Source organism: Misgurnus anguillicaudatus, chromosome 2, assembly GCF_027580225.2.
Source record: "Misgurnus anguillicaudatus chromosome 2, ASM2758022v2, whole genome shotgun sequence".
NCBI lineage: Eukaryota > Metazoa > Chordata > Actinopteri > Cypriniformes > Cobitidae > Misgurnus > Misgurnus anguillicaudatus.
In genome coordinates, this window is record NC_073338.2 from 51,827,089 (window position 1) to 51,848,545 (window position 21,457).

General features: G+C 36.3%; 1 long non-coding RNA gene across 1 annotated transcript; it reads right to left on the reverse strand.

Moving 5' to 3' along the window:
* Positions 1-782: 782 nt before the first annotated feature.
* LOC141351214 (uncharacterized) lies at positions 783-21,053 on the reverse strand. Its single transcript, XR_012359450.1, has 2 exons — positions 20,798-21,053; positions 783-1,611 (listed from the first exon to the last, which is right to left on the reverse strand). It is a non-coding gene; the product is annotated as an uncharacterized lncRNA (long non-coding RNA).
* Between the last annotated feature and the right edge of the window lie 404 nt (positions 21,054-21,457).

Sequence of the window (21,457 nt, forward strand, 5' to 3'; positions counted from 1 at the left end):
TCACGAGTTGCATGCGGTAAGACAGACTTCTGTCTTATGTTGGTAATAGTCACGTGCATATTATATAAATGACACGAACATGTAGTGAATTATAAGTTAAACAGTGTTGTATAGTGTTGCATGACTCGTACTCGCTCCTCCCGCAGCTCGTAACTCCTTCTGAATTTTTTCTTACATTATCAGAAAGAATTGGTAAAGCTAATCTGTCTTTTATAAATCTGATAAAACTAGACTTTTCAGAGATAACTAAGGATGTCATACTACTCTATAGGTACTCCAGATTAACATCAGATATGCAGAAACAGCTTGTGTTACGTGAGCTTTAAAATCTAGTGCTTTTTATATGTACTCAAGTACATCTAGTATGCTACTTTAAGTCTTTATGAAACATAGTGGAGTAAAAAGTCTGATATTATGCTTTGGAATGGAGTATGTTTTCCAGAGAAAACCCTGATAAAGTACAGATACTACACCACTGTCCATGTCTTAGCTATGATGTGAGTGCATGTTCATGGTGCAGAATGTGATGTCAAAGACTCGCTCTTCAGCGTCCTGTTTATGTTGAATTCCACATCGCTCTTCCTGAGGGAAGTTAAACCCTCCGGCACATGGATCACTTTATATATTTTTTCAAAACTATTCACTCTCTCTGTTTTAATCTCACACACACAACACTGTGTCCATGGCTCACTAACTGTTTCTGCAGTATGTATACATGGAAGACAATGAGCTCAACGTGACTTCCATTTCCAGTACAATATTAGAAAAATGAACAAAATGCCTTTTCACAAAATCAATTTTAATATGCAAAGCCAATGTATTTCTGAGATGATAACTGGGAGTCAATAAATTAAAAACGCAACATACAAAGATGCAGTTTGAAACGTTCTACAGTTTTATTTGCATACACTCCTGTAAAAATCCTGTGTTGGGTTAAATATGGATAAATATACACGTTTTACGACATAGCCAATTCATACGACCAAATTGGTACGTTTTTGTACGATTTGCTTTCCCCTCTGTGATGTTCGGTTTAGGGGCGGAGTTTAAATTTTTTTGATACAAATTGTGCAAATTCATACAAACTCGTAAAATATGCACGAATTCCTGTGAGATTAGGCATAGCCTATATACAGCATGCTGAGCAATTTACACCAAATGATGATATTTCACATATTCACACACAATATTTTTGTGATTTGACGTCTTGTTAACATTCTCATTGAGTTAGTAGTCAGTAACTCAAGCCCACTGGAACTCGTGTTTGTCGGGCCCTGTCTGTCAAAGGGGGGCCGCCGTGTTTGGGTGCAAGTCAGGGATCAGGGCCGGCTGGTGGCAAACAGGTCACCCCCTTTTGAAGCCAGCGAAGGGTTACTTCCCTGCAGGACCTCTCTTTGGGGGTCACGCGGCAGCCCCCGAAGCGACCCGCACCCGCCGCGGTTCTAAGGAGAGGAAGGGGCTCAGGGTGACCCGGAGAGACGTACCCCAGCGGTCTTGGTCCGAGCCAATGTGTTCTCAATCAAAGGAAACACAAACAAGGGTTTGATTTTAAGAAAGGCCACAGATCCTACGCTAACGCTGCCCACCGCACACCGGCAACACACGTCCCTCCTGGAGAGAAAGAGGAAGAGAAAGAAAAGAAGGAAAGAGAGGTAAGAAAAACAAACACCTTCGTTGTTAACCAGACGCAGAAGCGGCAGGTTCCTGTCGCCCTGCTCCATCTTGTGGGCGTCCCTCTCTCGGGCCGTGACACGGCTTTGCCCCGTGTTAAGCAAAACAAACAAATGCAGAGATTAAGACGAAGCCTTTGCTAATGAGTGACAGATGAGAACGGAGCGAGTCGGTGAGGAGAAGGTGACGCTTTCTTTCACAACACATGACTATAGCAAACAGCATCACATGCTCCGTTTCAAACCCTAGTGAGCCACCTCGATGTATACGGTCTGCCTTCTAAGTGTCTGTGCATGTGAGAGACGATAACCTATAAGGTCACACAGCATCCATGCAATGACAAAAACACGTAACGTTTCTTTACTAGATTTTAAATGAAAACGCATTAAAATAGTTGTGTGAAGAATGAACATGTCCACAGGAATCCACAAATCTATTCATATTCTGCAGATTTCAGGGTGATTCATCACATCCACACACTCAGACGCACTCTTTCTCATTGTCAGCTGAAGCATGTCGGACTGCAGAAGACCCCCTGAACCCATGTGAAGACTTCTGTGTTTTGTCTCACCTAACTGATAACGTGAGATAATGGTAAAGGACCCAGTTCCTCCTGTCTGCACCTCACACAACCCTGTGTGAAAGCCAATTACCCATAAGGCCATGCGGCACCCTCACAGCGACAAAACCACAAACACTACTACAGGACAAAAAAACCCTAAAGCTAAACTTTATCACGGTATACTGAGTGAGAAGCTTACAGAATCATTCAGTCATTTCTTTTCTCTCACTTTTATTCAAGTTTGCAGTTTTTATGTAGTAATAATAATTGAAGTAATTGTGTTCTTTTGGCAGGAACTACCTTAGCAAATATATGCATGCACATGTGTAATGATGTTTATGTAGGCTATTACTAAATAAATTCAATCAAACATAAACAAGCACAAGCCAAATTGTGTTTTTTATTTTTTGGCACTTTTGGGGTCAGTTTCCCAGGGTTTAGATTAATCCAGGACTAGGCCTTAGTTATATTACATTTAATTAGTTTATACAACACTGTTAACCCAGATATTGTCTTTACTTAAACAATGAAGTAAACATTACTTAATATTTTGAGTTTTGGACCAAATACTTAAAAACAACAGTTGATTTAACTTTTAAGCGTACAAAATCCATTAAACTAAAACAAAAACATTCAAGTAAATTGAATTTAAAATTATTAGTTCATGTTGTGATGAATACCCATAATCCTTTGCGCCTGGATATTTTGATTATTTTTATTTTTTCAAAGAATAAAAACTGATAAAAACGATTACTACTTAATTATTTGTTAATAAAATGTCATATAGGTTTCATACACTGTAAAAAATACTTTGCTGCCTTAAAATTATTTGTTAAATCAACTTAGATTTACAAGTCATGTCAACAGAGATGAGTTGTTACAACTTATAAAATATAGTTAAGAAAAGTGAACTAAATTTTATAAGTTATAACAACTCACCTGTAGTTATAACAACTCATCTCTAGTCAAGATAAATAATAGTAAGTTGAAATGACTTGTAAATTCAAGTTGATTCCACAAAATTTTTTAAGGAGGCTAAGTATTTTTTACAGTGTATTATTGATGCTGTTTTGTTGTAAAGAATAATTTTGTCACTGTTCAGGAGATCAGTGTTTCTGTACATAAAACCTGTTCAGAACATGTTATTCTCTCCACAATACTGACAATGCATGTCAAAAACACAGTTTTGTGTGTGTTTCTGTGGAGAATCATATTTATCATTGTTCTTAAAGTCAGTCATGAATTTTGTGTTATAATACCATTCATAACACCCAAAGTACTATAAAGGATTAAAATGGCAACTTGATTTGTCTGCTACACCAACTAAATGTTCTATGTTAATGCAACTTAACCTGTTTAGTTTTACCCGGTGTAATTTTCTAGTAATGTTGTCAACTAATCCAGCTTAAGACTTTTAAGTCTATTCAACTTAAAATTGTTGTTTAGAACAGCTTATATGTTTGAGAAAACTTTACTCAAGTTGTTAAGTAATCATTACTTAAATTTTTAGGGCAACAAGTTTGCTTCATTTTTTTTAAGTAAACTCAACTTATCCTGGCTTACAGTGAACCTTAAAAAAACAATACTGGTGTGCATCTTAAGACAAAACAATGACACTAATATATGTCGGTGCAAGATGTTTTTAATATCAACGTGATCTCATGAAAATACGTGTGTATTTTTACATAAAGTGTACATTTCATTATGTTTTCTTACATATATAATATCAATGTGTTGACACTTGACAGGACTAATACTTTAATTATTTACGTATTAACGGCTTTACAGGCGTACAAATTTGTACACATTTCTATTCATAACTATTAAAATCTTGGGATTTGGCGTTTATTATATTAATGACTTGTTTTCAGTCATTTGTTTACTTCTAATGAAATGTTCATGACTTTCAGAAAATTACACAATATTAAACAAGACTACAAAGATGTTAATTTTTTTCATTCAATGTAATCCGTATCTTTAACTACTTCTGGTTCTGCTTTTGAAATTTCACAATAAATAACTTATTGTGATTACATTTGTCTGTCTGTTGTTCTTTTTATTTTTAACAATAGAGGATTTTAATAAATTTTGGGTAGGAACCTATAAGAGGCTTAATATGTCTTTTGAATTCTACATTGTTCAGTCCTTCCAGAAAAACGCGGAGTTTTTTTGTGATTGTTGCGGGCAAAAATCCTCGATTTTGCAGCACGTTTTCTTAAAAAATGCGATGGAATATGCTGGATATTTATGCAATTTATGCGATGGAATTGCGTGAATTTGCGAAAATTGCGGAACTTGCAAAAACTGCGGAAACTTGCAAAAGCTGCAATGCTGTTCACGTCACATAATCACGTCACTTCATAACGTTCCCATGGCAATAGAGGCCACGGCTGCGCTTTTGGGAAGTAAATGCAACATTTTTCAACTTTCTGCTAATATATATGTGACTTTTTGCTACGAAAATGGGGAGATTATGAAATCATGCAAGCCCCGCATATTTTGTGCGCGGAAATATCTAAATAATGCGGCGAAAGTGCGTCGTATTTGGAAAAAATGCAGCCCCGCATAATTATGCGGACTTTGGCTAATTATGCAATATATCGCACAATCGCGTTTTTCTGGAGGGACTGATTGTTACTTCTATCAATCTAGAAAATGTGTAAAAGATCAACCCAGTAACTTAGTTTCAGTAAAGCATTCTCTGCAAACATGCGGAAAAATAGCTCATTGAAATTTGGTGCCCCTTGTGATGTCAGAAGGGGATCTTATTATAATAATACCGCCCCATAATCTACTCTCCAACCACAGCACTGCCATTTAGTACAGAGATCAGCTAATTTGCATTTTAAAGGACATACCCCAAAACAGTTTTGCTCACACCTACAAAGTGGCAATTTTAACATGCTATAATAAATTATCTTGAGCTAAAACTTCACATATGTACTCTGGGGACACCAAAGATTTATTTGACATCTTAAAGTCTTGTGAAATGTGCACTTTAACAGTGAGACCAGGCTGTGAACTTAAGGAAGCTCAAACATGCATTTTATTCTGGTACTAGGATAAGCCCTATAAAGTTATAAAATCAAATAATGTGACTTGAGCGTTTTCATTTTTTATAGTAGTTAAGGTCACACACACACATTATGATAGCAGTATAGGTTTGTTCATTCATTAGAGAATCTGCTCGTCTCTCGTTACCGAGAAGCATCAGGTAAGATTGTTGTCGTTCAATGCCGCTCTTCAGTAGACACAACACTCGTCTCATATTAACATTCCTACAGCGCCTTTATCAGCAGACTCACATCGCTATATAGCACACAGCTATTTATAACGTACAAAAAAAACTGCAAATTATACCAAAACACATCCACTTTGTTTCCATTTCAAGTTACTTGTAAACAGATAAGGTTGTATTTACAAAATACAAACCACCAAATAATTCTTGCATATGCTATCATCTCTGATGATGTAACAAAACATTTCACTTACTAAACACAATAAGGTGACAGAGAGAAAAAAAAACACTTTACAATATCTAAATGTTTTAAAAGAGGAGTTTGTTTGCTCAAAACTTGTCAAGATCACATCAGAATTAAATGAACATTTCAAATTTTGAACAAAGAAAACTTTTACCAGTCCTTATTTTACAACTATTAACTTGTATTAAATTAGCCCCCCCCCACACACACACATACAAAATATCTTATTACTTTATAACATTTGGATATTTTAATTTCAGTTTATTATTATATTATTATTATTATTTAAAATGTTGAATGTAATCAACATTACAATCATGTTTTCTTGTTCTTTTTGTGATGTTTTAATAATCCAAAAGGTCAATTTTCACACTTTTAATCTAGTCAAACAGACCGTGCAAGTTTACTCCAGTGGACATTTCTCAAAGGATGTTTGTCAACTTCAGTATAGCGGGGTATGGTGTCACAATATAAAAGTAACAGCTCATGGCAATAATAAAAATATTAACACAAAAAAGAAAAAACTATTGTTATGTGCTTTTTAATTAATAAATTGCATAAAAATTACACTTATATAAAATGTGACAACTTGCCCCAACACAACATTTAAGACAAATACTCCTGTCCTGAGAAACCCCTGCGATATATAGGGGTGGTTTCCCGGACAGGGATTATCTTAAGACAGGACTAGACCTTAGTATAATTAGGAAATAAAACTAGTTTTAACAAACATGCCTTACTAAAAACATCACTTGTGTGCATTTTAAGGCAAAACAAAGGGCACTGATGTATTTTAAGATATGTCAGTGCAAGTTGTTTTCCGTTAGGACAGCTTTTACCATATATTTTAGTCTAGGACTAGTCTAATCCCTGTCCGGGAAACCGCCCCATAGTGTTTATATACGATGACACTGGAGGTTTAAGACAAAAGGATTTATGATCCTCACAGTAACTCAAGATACGGCCGCATTGACAACTAACCCCAGTCTCCTGACCTACCCATGATGTCCGAGCTGCTGTATCTCTATGGGACATGGAGACCTGCTCTCTCTGTTCTCGGTCTCTATCTGAGAACACGGCGTCATTCAGAAACTGATGGCTGCTGTATGAAACCTCAACTCTCCCACTCGTGTTTATCAGGTGCTGATAGACTCTCGCCTGTATTCTCAACTCCACCACCGCAGCTGCGAGATAATTCACCACTGAGATCACTTTAATATCGCAACTGTTTGCCTTAGACAGCGATGAGAGGGCAAGTGGTTATTTTTGTTTAAGAAAACGACACATCGATAATATCTTAAACAGTGCCAACATAACAAATCCTTTGGTCAAAATCTGTGATACGAGCTCATCAGATTCATGCAAAGCCAGAATGTCATAGCTATACAATTGACAGTTTTATTAGCTCTTCGTACTATTGAAGTATTTAACGAGAAACATTTGAGACAGTGTTAAAGGGGACATTTCAGATGACTTCAAGATGTAAAATAAATCGTTGGTGTCCCCAAGTTTAAGCTCAAAATAAGATTTAGATAATTTATTATAGCAGTGTGTGTCTTTTTAAATGAGCTGATGAATGCAAACACTGATCACCATAATGGCGGTTTGTTGAAGTTGAAACTCAATTGCGTTGTTAATTATTTTTTTCTCTCTCTCTCTCTCTCTGCACTAAATGTCAGTGCCGTGGTTGGATAGTGCAGATTAAGGGGCGGTATTATTATAATAAGATCCCCTTTATGACATCACAAGGGGAGCCAAATTTCAATTATCTAATTTTTTACGTGCTTGCAAAGAATGGTTACTGGGTTGATATTTTTCACATTTTCTAGGTTGATACCCAATTATAGCAAGTCTGAGTTTAATGATATATTCCCTTTAACTCCATCAAAACATTTTTTATTTTTGTAACTAGAAGATAGATATTAGAGTTTCAAGTACTTTTTTGAATGAAATGGTGACACGGCATGGCTCAATAACTTCTGCATGTCCAGGTACGCATTACTGAGGTCAACAGGACACAAACCACCGTTAATCCCCAAAGAGCCACGGCATGGTTTCTTCAAGGCAGACGATGAAACCCTCGCTGCCCTCGAGCACTCGGTTTCCCTTTTAACGTTTCGCTCGAGCGAGGCCTCGCTGCTGGAATGTTAAGCCTGCACAGGAAACGTCGAAGCGCTCGCTCAAATCAAAGACAACAGGTGAGTGACAGGTAAGGCAGCGTCTCAAAAACGGCTCGCACCTGCGTGAAGCTCTGCCTCCCCTTGCTTAGACGTGACCCCGGCCCCCGACCTCCCACCCTGCAGGTGTGTTTCAGCATTGTTAAAAACAGGTAAGCAGAACCGATCTTCTGACACCGATGCAGATGAGGGTGAACAGCAGGGGCTTTAGGTGTCAAAGAGAAGAACAGAGAGATGAACAGCAGACAACAGAACGAGTGGCTTTGTGTCTGCTGAGAGCACATCAATGAAATCTTCCCACAATACACACATTTGAATGATCTGACTGACGGTTTTGTCTCTCTTCCTCTAAGGGTTTGCTTTATGGAAATGAAAAAGCTAATTGTTAGATCCTGATCTGCATAAACAGACCTGCATCATCTGGGCAAAAGCACAACACGTTTCTGCTTAATGCTTAAAAACCCTACGCATACACGCAGAAATGTGTGTTTCATGAATGTTGCTCATTCACATTAAGATCCGAGTTAGTTGTCCATATAATCGTACGGTGTACAAAGAAATGTTATGGCGTTTTGGGAGAACTCCCATATTTCTGAAGAAAGTTGGAAATTAGACCGCAGCTACAAGTCTTCTAATTTAATGCCTCTGATATATAAACGTTAACATGTGTCATCTCACAGAAAAGTCTTTTCATGACACGCTTTCTCTTAAAGGATCTACAGCATTATAACTCTTAATTCTCATGTCAACATAAGTTGCGTGTCAATCATCTGACAGACTCTCCTCTGAGCGATAACACTTCATACAACAACATCATTGATGTAAGGATGTACTTCTGTAAAACTCAGCTGTAAAGCATTGCATTAGCATGATTTTGGATAAAAGCATCTGCCAAATGCATAAATGTAAAAATGTAAATGAAATGTTTATGCACTGAGAACTACTTTACTACTAAAAGTGAATACTGTACCAGTCATAAGTCACACAAGTATATTTGTAGACAGGGGTGTCATGCAAATTTTTTTGCACACTTCATACTGTAATCATAACTATTAACGTCGATTAACAGAATACATTTAAACCTTTTCATATGCCATATTCTCATGGACTACACAGTCAAAAAAGGTTATAAGCGTTTAGAAGTTAATTTAATTGCTATTCTTCACATTAATAAAAAAGTGAGTAAAAAATATACTTTTACACCGACAACTCATTTAAACGTTACATTGATGCGCTCATCAGTCACGTCTGAGATTGGTTTTATTGATCAACACTTAAAACAAAATATTTAATATTTATATTTAATACATTAAATGTTACGTAAGTAGATCTTAATTGTCATTTTTTATTTATTTTAACATTTTAAATTTAATTGCATTGAAAATATGCAACTTTAAAAAAACATTTACCTATATAAAATTATTAGATTAATGCATTTTTGCATATAAACATGTGATTCACCACCCCTCTATGGGTGAATATAAACATTTAAACATAGACTTTGAACCATCATCTTTGTACACACTGTTTTGAAAGTATTGCAAGCGTTTGTGATGGTTTATTAATTTGATCAGACAACAAAATGCAGCACCAGCAGCAACGTGTCCATGCACAATGATGGCACCAGAGATGTTCTGGGTTTGTATAATTTATTAATAATTAATTGCATACAGAATGAAGCATTTGATTAAAACAGCGAAAATCTAAGAGTGAAGTGAGGAACTGGTTTTATTTTGCTTATAAGTAACAGATGAAAAGATGCTTCATTTATTTTGAGGTTGCATGCAAAATCCACTTGGCTCAAAAACTCCGAGGGTGCACGTGCTCTCCGTTTGTAGCAATAGCCAACAATACATTGTATGGGCCAAAATTATTGATTTTTCTTTTATGGCAAAAATCATTAGGATATTAAGTAAAGATCATGAAGATATTTTGTAAATTTCCTATTGTAAATATTTCAAAAATGTATTTATCATTGGTAATATGCACTTCATCTGGACAATTTGAAAGGTGATTTTGCTTTTTTTTGCACCCTCAGATTCCAGATTTTAAATAGTTGTATCTCGGCCAAATGTCGTTCTAAACTAACAAATCATGCATCAATGAAAAACTGAATTATTTAATGAAATAATGCCCTCGTGACTAGTTTTGTGGTCCAGGGTCACAAATAATGATAAAGGGCCAAATAGTGTAAAATCATTCAGAGCAAATTAAGTACACTTTTTACAGTGTAGTATTTGTGGATGTAAATGATCTTATCACTATCCAGATATTTAGGTGCATTATAATCTACATTATTTTGCATATCCATACTACAAATATATTTCAACAATACTTTCATTTGTACCAATTTTTTTACATTTATGCTTTAGTAGATGTCTCCTAAAATATTTTTTTTTTTTATCTATATTTGTATTTCTTTGAGCAATTTTAAGTAAAACATCTACTCTACTACATTAAGTCAATGTCATGTCTCTTGAGAAAGCAAACCTCTGAGCAATAACATTTTGCTCTGGCTGATCTACACTAGATAGGACTCAAATTCCTATGTTAGCGTAAATCTATTTTTTGCCTCTTAGTATAAAAACTGTTCAACAGCTCGTCTCAAAGAAATACTGCAAGTGAAGTTAAGCACTGTGCTTAAAGCCTTACAATTACAGTGACAGTAATAGAGATACTTGACTAAACAAACAGCAAAACATGAAATAATAAAGGAAAAACAAGACACGTGAATGTGTTGAAACAGACAGAAACAAAGAAAGAAAGCACTGGAGATATCACAGCACAGAGCTTCACAGTGAGATGAGAAGAGATAAATAACCCACTGAGAGAAGATAACTAGAGGAATGTCTCTCTCTCTCTCTCTCTCTCTCTCTCCTCTTTGGGCCTGTTTGTACCTGCCCAGCGTCTCTGAGTCCTTCTGCTGACTCTGCCCTGAGCTTCAGGAGAAATGGGCCGCATTATCTCACTCAGGAGTCCGATCAGAGCTGATGGTGTCATCGCAACGTCTGCTGATTAATGCAAACTGATTCAACCTGACCAAAAAAATGGTTCAAATAGACAAAGAGGAGACTGCAGTGATCTGTAGTAATTATATTCACAATGTCGTCTTAAAGGGCCACTGCGTTGTTTTGGTCAGAGTGAATGAAATTTGATGCGTGGCGTTTGCCTGAAAGACAATCAGGAATGTGTTTCTCAATTCACTGGAAGCTCAACCCTGATCTCACAGAAATTGGTACGTATTTTACGAGGTGGCTAAGTCGTATGGATTTGTACGACGTGAATCGAAAAAAATGTACGATTATTATAAATAAACAAAACTAATGAACGGGAAGAAATCAAATGGTACGAATGTTGCATCAAATACGCACAAGATTATGTTTGAAACTCAGGACAGTTTTCATTTTAAATAAGGTTGTTGGGCAGTCACTAAAGTCTTCTTATAGTCGTTTTTAAGAATTCGTAAAAACACTGACGATTTATCCCCCCTCCAAGATCAATGCAAAAAATGTAACAGGGCTGCTCGATTATGGGCATAATCACTTATTTTGGTAAAAATAATATTCACGATTACTCGGTGACCTTAAAAACATTTATTTTAAGCATAAGCATTTATTAATTAAGTAAGTGTTTCAATACGCGTCAAAGCAGTGGAGCCTTCGAAGTGCCTTACAAACACATCGGTCCACCAGCATGCAATTTATATTTTAATATTTTATATTTGTTTTACCTCAATTATCTTGTTTTTGTATTTGTTTGAATCAAAAATTGAAATTGAAAATCAAAAACAATTAATTGCACAGCCCTATGACAGACCAACGCTATCTTATGGCAATTCGTACGTATTTACAAGGTGGCTAATTTGTATTAATTCACACCACCACATTTGTAGATTTTTGCACGATTTGCCTTGACTCTGTGACGTTGGGGTTATGGGATGGGTTTCGTTATGGTTTTTTATGATAATGTACTTTTTTTTTACAATTAACGTCATATTAATTCATACGAATTAGCCAACTCGTAAAATATGTATGAATTCTCTTGAGATCAGGCTGGACACACACCATCAAGTTATTGGTTTAAAAAAGCAGATGAAAAATCTTCCTGATTTCAAATGCTTTTATGCTCATTATAATATTGCATTATTCACTTGCCAGCTTAAAATCCATTTCTAGTCTCACCTCATATGAGATGTGCCGTTTTGCATCACTTGCTATGTAGACCATTACAAATCAGTCTCTTATGAAGATAACTATGAGCATGTAGATTGTGAATATGTACGCTTGTAGACAACGCACCATAACCCCTTCATCCTTTCTTTCAATTTGAGAAAATTCCCCTTAGATTAACATGACTCAACTCAAACACTGCCTGGCTGTGACCGATTCAGTATGAATCAACGAAAATAAGTGAACATAAGAACAAAAGCGATGGTACGTTTCTAAAGGAGGTAAGCCCACCTCCTCGGGTTCACATCAGAGAGGGGATGTGATGCAGGTGATAAGGGTTGGATCTGGGTGTGAACTGCTGGGTTCAGTGCCTGAGCTCTGTCCACACATGCTGGTATTCGTGACAGACCTCCAGATTCGTCTGGATTCAGAGGTGGGCATTTTGGGCTTCCCCCGACAGGTACAGATCAATGCCAGATAAGCGGCTATTTGAAGAAGTGAATGAGTTCGAAACACCTCGAAACACAAAAAGACCCTGAATACTCAATGAGCAGAGTTACTTAAAAAAAAACTATGTGCCAAAACCTGTAACTATTGTTTGGTAATAGCATGTTTATTTAGACATGCTAAATGGCAACATCACTTCATTTGGACATAACAACAGTAGTCATTTTTGAAGTACCTTGGACTACTGTGTTAATATAACGAAACTATATTTACCACGGTGATATCTTGTAGCATGGTAAGAACACCACCGGCATTAATCCGATACCTTCACTGCACTATGGTAGATTTTTTTGAGGGGTAACAGTTTAACACCAGCAGTAAATGTGGGCAGCGTGATTAATTGGTTGGTTTATGGGATAATTGGTGAAGACATCAACATTTGCGTAGTGTGAGCGCACGATGTTTTCATAACAGGGTTTAAGCAGATTGAATTGTAAATGTAAAGGCTGGATGTGTCGGTCTGTGGTCTTCCCAGCAGCTGTGGATCTATGGCCCACCCAGGTGTTTTTGTAAGTGAAATGTCCCTCATCCCCCCTTCTCTCTCTCTCTCTCTCCAGTGCCCGCAGTGACTCCCAACAGCAGCTGTGTTAAAAGCCAGAGGAAGGAATTCATTCATTCATTCATTTTAACAGTGCTTCTGTTTCCACCGTCACTTTAATTGGGTTGAGTTTTGCTGTGAAGAGATTTGAGAGGCTCAAATACAGAATTTGATATAAAATACAATAAAAATAAATCTAAAACGTGCATTCCACTGTTTTTCATTGACACGGTGATAAATGATATTTCATCCTTTTTAAATTATATAATTTAAAATAACATAACATATATACACCTATACACTAAAGGTTCTGTAGACTACAAAAAATGGTTCTGTTAAGACTTTGGCTGAACGTTTCGTTGGGGAACCAAAAATGATGCTTATGTGTTATCATTGTAAAGAATGCTTTTGTGGCACGTTACTTAAATTTGTTTTAAATGAACTTTAGGGCATAAATATAGGATATAAAAAACTTTAGTAATTGCATTTCATGAGAAATGCCAAGCAGAGACCTTTATCATAATTTTTAAAGGTGCATTGCGTAATTTTTAGTAAGATCTCTTGACAGAAATGCTATATAATAAACATAACTATATTATCAGTGATGTATAAAGACCTTACATTAAGAATTGTATTGTTTTTATAACCCAAGCCATTTTTATCTACATACACCGCAGGTCTCTTTACATGCAAGTCGCTATTTTGCACCACCATATTTCTACAGTAGCTCTAAATGGACAAACTAGAGCTGCACGATTAATCGTTAACAGATTGTGATCTCGATTCAACCCCCCTAACGATCTTAATCCAGCATTTCGACGATTCAGGCAATTATATATTCAAGTAGGAAAGACACAGTCCCGTCAGTTCTCTCGACAACACATCACAGCGGCCACGATGACGTCTTGACGTCACATTTATTATTGCGCAAGCCAGATGTGCTGGTGTTCGTTCCACTGGTACAGCGGATGCTTTCGCCGAGAAGTTATACAGATATAAACAAAAACTAATGAGAATGAGTGAGGCAAAGAAATACGCAGGTACGTCCATCAAGAACCTTGACGTAGTTTTAGTACCAAAAAGAGGATCTTATCTCTTCCAAAAGGGTTTTTAGCACGGGAGAAACATTGGCTGCGTCCAAATAAACACACTTGCTGTCTTTGCACTTGACAACTTACATTACGTTTTCTTGTATTTGGCCCAAGTGTTCTAGTGGTCGTGAAGATAAAGCGTGCATGTAGATTTATTCACCCAATGGACGTTCATGTCGCCAGCGAGACGCTCGAATGCATTCTCTGGAATCCTCTCAAGTGGAGGTTTCCGCCTTGCGATTGGTTTCCGCCAAACCATGTCATAGCTCATTACCATAAAGTAATGTCAATCCATGTGGCAGCAATTGGCACCAAAACGTATTCGTTTTTTAAATTTAGGATACTTAAATGTATATTTTACATATTTTTCTTTAAATAAAATGAATACATATTCACTCTACAATTAACTTTAACTAAATTTAAAGATAATGTACAGCAGAATTCTTTGCACCTGTAAAAACTAATGTTAAACTAATGTTCAGGGGTTGTATGTATTTAAATTAACAAAGTTCTTGAGAATCGTGAGAGAATCTCGATCTTTATTTTAAGAAAAAAAAAATCGTGACTCTCATTTTATACAGAATCGTGCAGCTCTAGGACAAACCGCTCTGCAGAGCGCCTTTTCTCACTACGTCATCTCAGACAATGACATGTTGGCGGTTACCGTAGCTTCTCTATGCCTTGGTTGCAATTCACAATCTCACTGCTATATGCCACTAAAATCTACACAGTGGACCTTTAAGTGATGATGCAAAGTAATTGCATGATAATTTGTACAGATTTTATGACGTGGCTAATTTGTACGTCCACACTTTTACCCTTTAGTACGATTTGCTTTTGCCCCGTGACGTTAGGGTTAGGGTGGGATCTCCTTAGTTTTTTATGATAATAGTATGTTTTAGTACAATTCACTTTGTACAAAATTTAAACAAATGAGCCAACTCGTAAAATACATACAAATTCTCTTGAGATGAGGATGGATATCTCAGATGTCAACATTTGGTGGCTTAAATACCAATGCGAAGTCTCTTTTTAAGTTTTCAAACATTTATTTTTTTTATAATTTTTCATCGTTATGTGCACTGTAAAAAATGTCTGTAGAAATTACAGCATAAATGGGTATTACTGGCAACTAGCTGCCAGTAACTTACTGTAGATTTTACATTTATGTTATTTACTGGCAACATTTTGTTCAAAGTTAAATGAACATGAAAATTTTTTGAACTTTATCTTCTACAGTAAATTACTGGCAACCAGCCTCAAAATTACAGCAAATTTTTTAGAGTGTACACCTTTCAGAAAAGTAAAATCCATAACATTGTCTTTCCTCATTAATGGGCATGTGAAAATTAAAATAAAAAAATTATTTGTTCTTTATAGAGCTGTCGCTTGTGGATTTTTTGGGATATCATTGCTGCTGGTTTGAGCATTTTTATTCATAAATTTACAAAGTATACTGTCTCTTAAAAGCTTGGGTCCTTTTTGGTTACATCCATAACACATGTGTATTTCCCTCATCTAAACAAAACATGACTATAGACTGATATTTTTCTGACGTCTGGACTCCATCAGGAGTTTATGAAAACATAAACAGATGGTTCAGTATATACTGGTAATAAATACATTCGCTCACACTGTTTTCTGGAGAAATTGACAGATTGTTAGATTTAGGATTGTGTTAGGGGCTTTTAAAAAATTATTCTCAAACTATCATTTCACACTAATTTGAGGGATTATAATGATTAGGGTTTTTACGGTGATTTGGGGTTTCTTTGATTAAAACATTGATCCAGAACCAACAAAAAATCATCACATCTTACTTTGTGAAATCACAGCAACCCTATAATGACTTTTAGGGGGGGCTTAGCTAGGGACCCCCATAATATCTGACATAAGTCAAACACTGTAAATATACAAATGCTGCCTATAGAGAGTTTATTTTGGAGTTATGAATAAAACTAAATTAATATATTAGTAATTAATATTGGCATACATCTATCATATAAGTGTATATTTTTAGGAGCTGTCACATATTTTAATGTTATCTTTTTTGAGTCCTGCAGCATGACAAACATATAATAAAAACAGACAGACATGTCAATATACACCTGTATGTTAAAACACATTAACTACATTTATCTTCCTCTTCAGTCTTAAATGAGCAATACTCTATTTTAAGTGTTATGTGAGTTCCTGTTGGCTCGGCTCGGCTCCAGATGAAACTCTTATTGAAAGTTAATGACAGCCATTGTATTTGCAGCTTGTAAAAACATAAGTTTCCTGGTTTGATGCTCATTTCTGATCTTCTGGCTCTTTCACGTCCTGTCTGCGTTTCCCTTTATAAGATTCAATCCCAGTCACTCGTATAGCAGGAAAACACAATAGGGGTTTAAAGCTTTAAACCTTTTCCTTAAATAACTCTGAAAGTGTCAATAATTATAATCATTATTATTTATCTTTATACAAAATATCATGAAAACTTCCATGGAAAATGTATTTTCACAGTATTGCTTCCCCAAGACACTATTAATTTTCACCGCAAAAAACAACATTGAAGTGATTTAGACGCGAGCTGAATCACAGACTCACATGAACATCACGCTTACAGCAGGTGCAGGATTCACTTCTCAAATAATGTTATCTTAAACAGAAACTTAACTGCAAAAGACTGCACCTGACAGTCGGGTTTTATACAGGCACTGTATACGGGATCTTAATTTAAACAACTTAATTACTAAAGTCAGTTCAACCTACTTTTTTAAGTTTTGACTGACATGAGTAACGAGTTGACAACACTTATAGAAACAAGTTGAAATTGTTTAACTTAATTTGTTAAGTTAAAGTAACATAATTTTTTTCGCCCAGCCCTAATTTTTTTCAAATAATGTTTTTTTCAACGTGGTTGATTCAAAACCGATTCTCAAAGGCCACAAATCCATTTTTTACAAATGAAATAACCTGATTATGTTTGATCAAGGAATGCGACTGTTTTGACGTTTTTCAGCATACATTTTTCATCTTGCATCAAAATAATTGTATTGAATTTAACATAATTATATGCATTTGAAAATTAGAGATGGGTTCTGTTTTAATGTACCCAAGTGTACCTAAAATATATAGTTTTATATACAGGTTTGTGGGTCTTCATTTCTTTTTATTAATAACCCACTTGTAAACTTATGTTTAATGTTCTTTTTCTTATAAATACAGTATTTGTATTAAATCTATATTCATTGAGTCGAATCGAGAATTGAGCATAAAAATCGATCCTAGAATCGGAATGGAAAGGAGAATAGACTTGATAGCTTGTGAATCGAAATCGAATTGATCTGGAACATCTGAATCGATACCCAGCCCTAATAAAAATATATGTTGATATGATTTCATTTTTACAGTGTAAGATAGACAGAAAGAAAAAAATCTATACATGGACAGCATTAAAATGATAGGGTATATGTATCATAGCAAATGATATGTTTAATCTTACATGAACAGCAGGGAGGTTGTGAGTTGTTTATGTGCAGCGCATCTTTCCAAAAATATTCCAGTGGGAATATTTACGAAGTGGTTTATTCGTATTAATTCGGCCACATTCGTACGTTTTTGTACAATTTGCTTTCGCCTTGTGACGTTGAGGTTAGAGGTCATTATTGTTTTTTATATTAAAAATACATTCTCTTTTGTACTAATTTATACGAATTATCCAACTCGTAAAATATGTACGGATTCCCGTGAGATGAGGTTGGAATTAGATGTGACCTGTTAAAGGAACGGTTCACCCAAAAATGAAAATTCTCTCAAGAATTCCTAACCCGCATTGCATGCTAGGATTTTTATAATCTTTAACGTTTTGCCACTAAATCCTAAATACATATTTTTTTAATTAACAAAATTTTTAATCAACATCACACTTTGTAATTTGGGGGGGGGGGGTTTTTCTCAAACACTGAATCCTAGATGTGAACACAAAGGCAGATTTTTATAATTTTTTCTCTCTGTTTTGCACCTTGAATGTAAATACATTTTTAAATCAACAACATTTTTAGTCAACATCTGTAGGATTAAGGGTTAAATTGTGTACACACGTACCCCATATGCCTGTAATGTATGTTGAATGTACATTAAGTATATTTAACATAAATGTTCATACTGCTTGACGTTTGGAGATCTCATGATGATTTAATTAGATATTGTGTGCATGTGTGAAAATCAAATCAAACTGAACTCATTTTCATGCTCTTTATGAGAAAAACTCTCTGACGCATCTACAACCTTTCACCCTGTCACCTTACTGAAGTTAGAAAGAGGTTCAAAGTTCAGTGCTGCCAAATTCAATGAAGGTTGACTGAGAGACAAAGCTTTCATGCGCCCGTGGCGATTGGACGGAGCGTGAGGGCACAACCCTTCGCTTCCCGTCATGATGCTAGTCAACTTTGAACGCTACATGGCAACAACATCGCCATTACCTCAGCGGACCGCAGGAGGATCAAAGCGGGTCCTTCTCTATGAGGAAATCAGCCAAAAAAAGTAAATTAGATTTAAAGAATTGAGACGGGGTCCTGGGTTGACCGTGGGTGGAGGTAAACGGATTTTAATTTAGAAAACAAATTGGTAACCGCTCTACAATGCTACCCGGCCCACATCCACAGGAGTCGATGACGAATCACGTTTCTCTACGCCGGCCGAGATCTCCAGAGACGCATTAATGCTCGAAACCTTTAGATTTATCTACACCCCGTTTAAAGCGTGCACGCTCCGATACAACCTGTTTCTTGTTTAGTCTTGAATGAGATTTTGCAAGACTTTACAAATCACAAAAAGACATAAGCTGGATGAAGGTCAACTTAAAAGGGTAAAGCGCTGGCTTTCCGATCTAGAATGTTGGAGATTCGCACAAAAATAATCGCGATAACCATACATCAGGCCTTTATATCAGCTCTAGTGTTTGAGCAAAGAAACGGGGTGAAGTCCCGAGGAAAAATGACCCAGGTTTGCTCCGGATAGGCCTTTCTTTGGGCGAACCCTCAAAAATTCATCAAATTGGATCAAGATGACATCAATAATGGAATCAAGCTGGGGCTCAGAAAGAAGCAAACGATCCGTACGTTGTTTTAGTTTTTCCTCAACAGCACATTCCGATCACGGTCACCGTCAAATCTGTGACATCAAAAGCCCCGTCACAGATGTCAACACATTACCGTCCGCAGAACTGTTTTCTTTTATTTCGCTCTCCGTCGCATTACGGAGCGATTCTAATACTCAATTAATGACACACGGTTCTCTCACTGAACAACTGGGCCATGAAAACATTAACTACACACAGAACGCACGAGCAAACGTTCAAAATAAGTGCGGTGCCAAAGTAAAACATCACACAAACTAATCCTACGCGCAATCCCTGAGATTTTGGCGTTGGGAACGCCGTGCTGTCCCAGCTGAGCTGTAGGACAAATAAATGAGGACAACGCAGAAACATTAAAAGAGAAGTAACTTAAATAAAAGAAGTTTTAGAAGTCTCATCTTTAAATAGACTTTGCTCATCATGTGCGTTCCCTGGAGCGTCCACCACACATCTACAGGGAGAAACAAGAGGACGACTTTGATGGCTTTGTTATGAGTCACGGCGTGCCTTATCTTTCCTCTACGTTTAATTGTCATATCTCATCATAAAGATTATTGTGACCTCTTTGTCATGTTACGAGTGTCTCTAATGAAATATCCGTCCGGTGCGGAGAACACAAAAGCTCGTGGTAAAATCCTGGCCTGCTTTGCATTGGTCGCTCAGAAGCCCTTCGCTCTTTAACGTGATGAGGTCAGCGGGTGTGTAATTCCTGGGATGAAAGACTATACTCGTGTTTGGATTCAGCTGAAGTGAGGGAATATTCAGCTTCAGGTGGGCGCCATGGCTTTTTCATTATGGGGAGCTGATGTAAGTTCTTTCATGTGTAAACTTGGGGAAAAAAGTGAAGGCACATTACATTTGATATTCCATAAATGGCTCTTTCGTATATAAAGTGGCAAAACGATACCCAAGTGTTGCACTGCATAACTAATCCCATTACATATTAATATGACATAAATTATTCTCTAATTTTGCACCTTGGTTTAAAGATGTCTGATGTTTCTTATTAAAATGATTAGATTTAAGATGTGCAGACATTAAAGGGGGGAAATATATCATAGCAAGACATACATGTATAAGAAGAGAAACATTTTAGAGATGTTTGCAAAGAGAGATGTTTGGTCATTGCATTGCAGTTTTAACTTGCATTACTGAAGCAGCAACACCTTCAAAGTGTTAAACTAAATGTATCATTTAGATAATCATCAGCAATGCATTTTTCATTCATGTCAAACTTTTTCATCAAAATTCTCTTGATTTGTCATGACTGCTAATGTCTTCTATATGTTCTCTGATGACAGTGAAATATAACATTTAAGCCCAGTTTAAGTATCACAGACAAAATAAGTAAATAATGCACCCTCTATTGCAGTGTTAATCTAAATAGGCTAAATGATTTGATCAAAACAACAAATCTATAATGTTTTCTGGTCGTCGTCATTTATAAATAACTGGATTTGTTTACTTTCATTCCTTACCTTCTCTTCAACTATGCACGTGCACGTCTATGATGACTTTGAACTTCAGGCACACTTGACTGCATCTTTGGCGCGTGACTGAATAATACCTGATGGAAGATCATTCACCTCAATCCTACACTGTCACAAACAGACGCTTTTCATTCATCATTTACATAAAGCACCGCAATTTAAAGCAAATTCTGACGCCTCCGACTCCGAACGCCATCAACGACGCTGTCAATCCCACAATGCAACTCGAGAGCGTGACTCTCGGCTTCCGTAGAAATTAATGGAAACGCTCGCGCATCCTCACTCAAAAGATGGCGCTGGAATTCTTTTTTCTTTCTTTTCTTCTTGGTGGTTGGCAAACAACTTTTAGTGAATATTTTTTTATTTTTCAATGAATTTTGTCATTAAAAAATTTCTACAATTGGCTTTTTTGAAGATTGACGCGCGTCAAAGTCGTCAAAAATTAATATAAACACAGAAAAACACTCAAACTTTCTCCAACACAAACAAACATCATGAAACACTTCACTCAGTACATACATACACACACACCCCCTTAACTTTATCAATAATTCTGATAAATAACCAGGGTGTTGTTTAAAGGGATAGTTCACCCAAAAATGAAAATATGTCATCGTTTTCTCATCATCATGTTAATATAAACCTGTA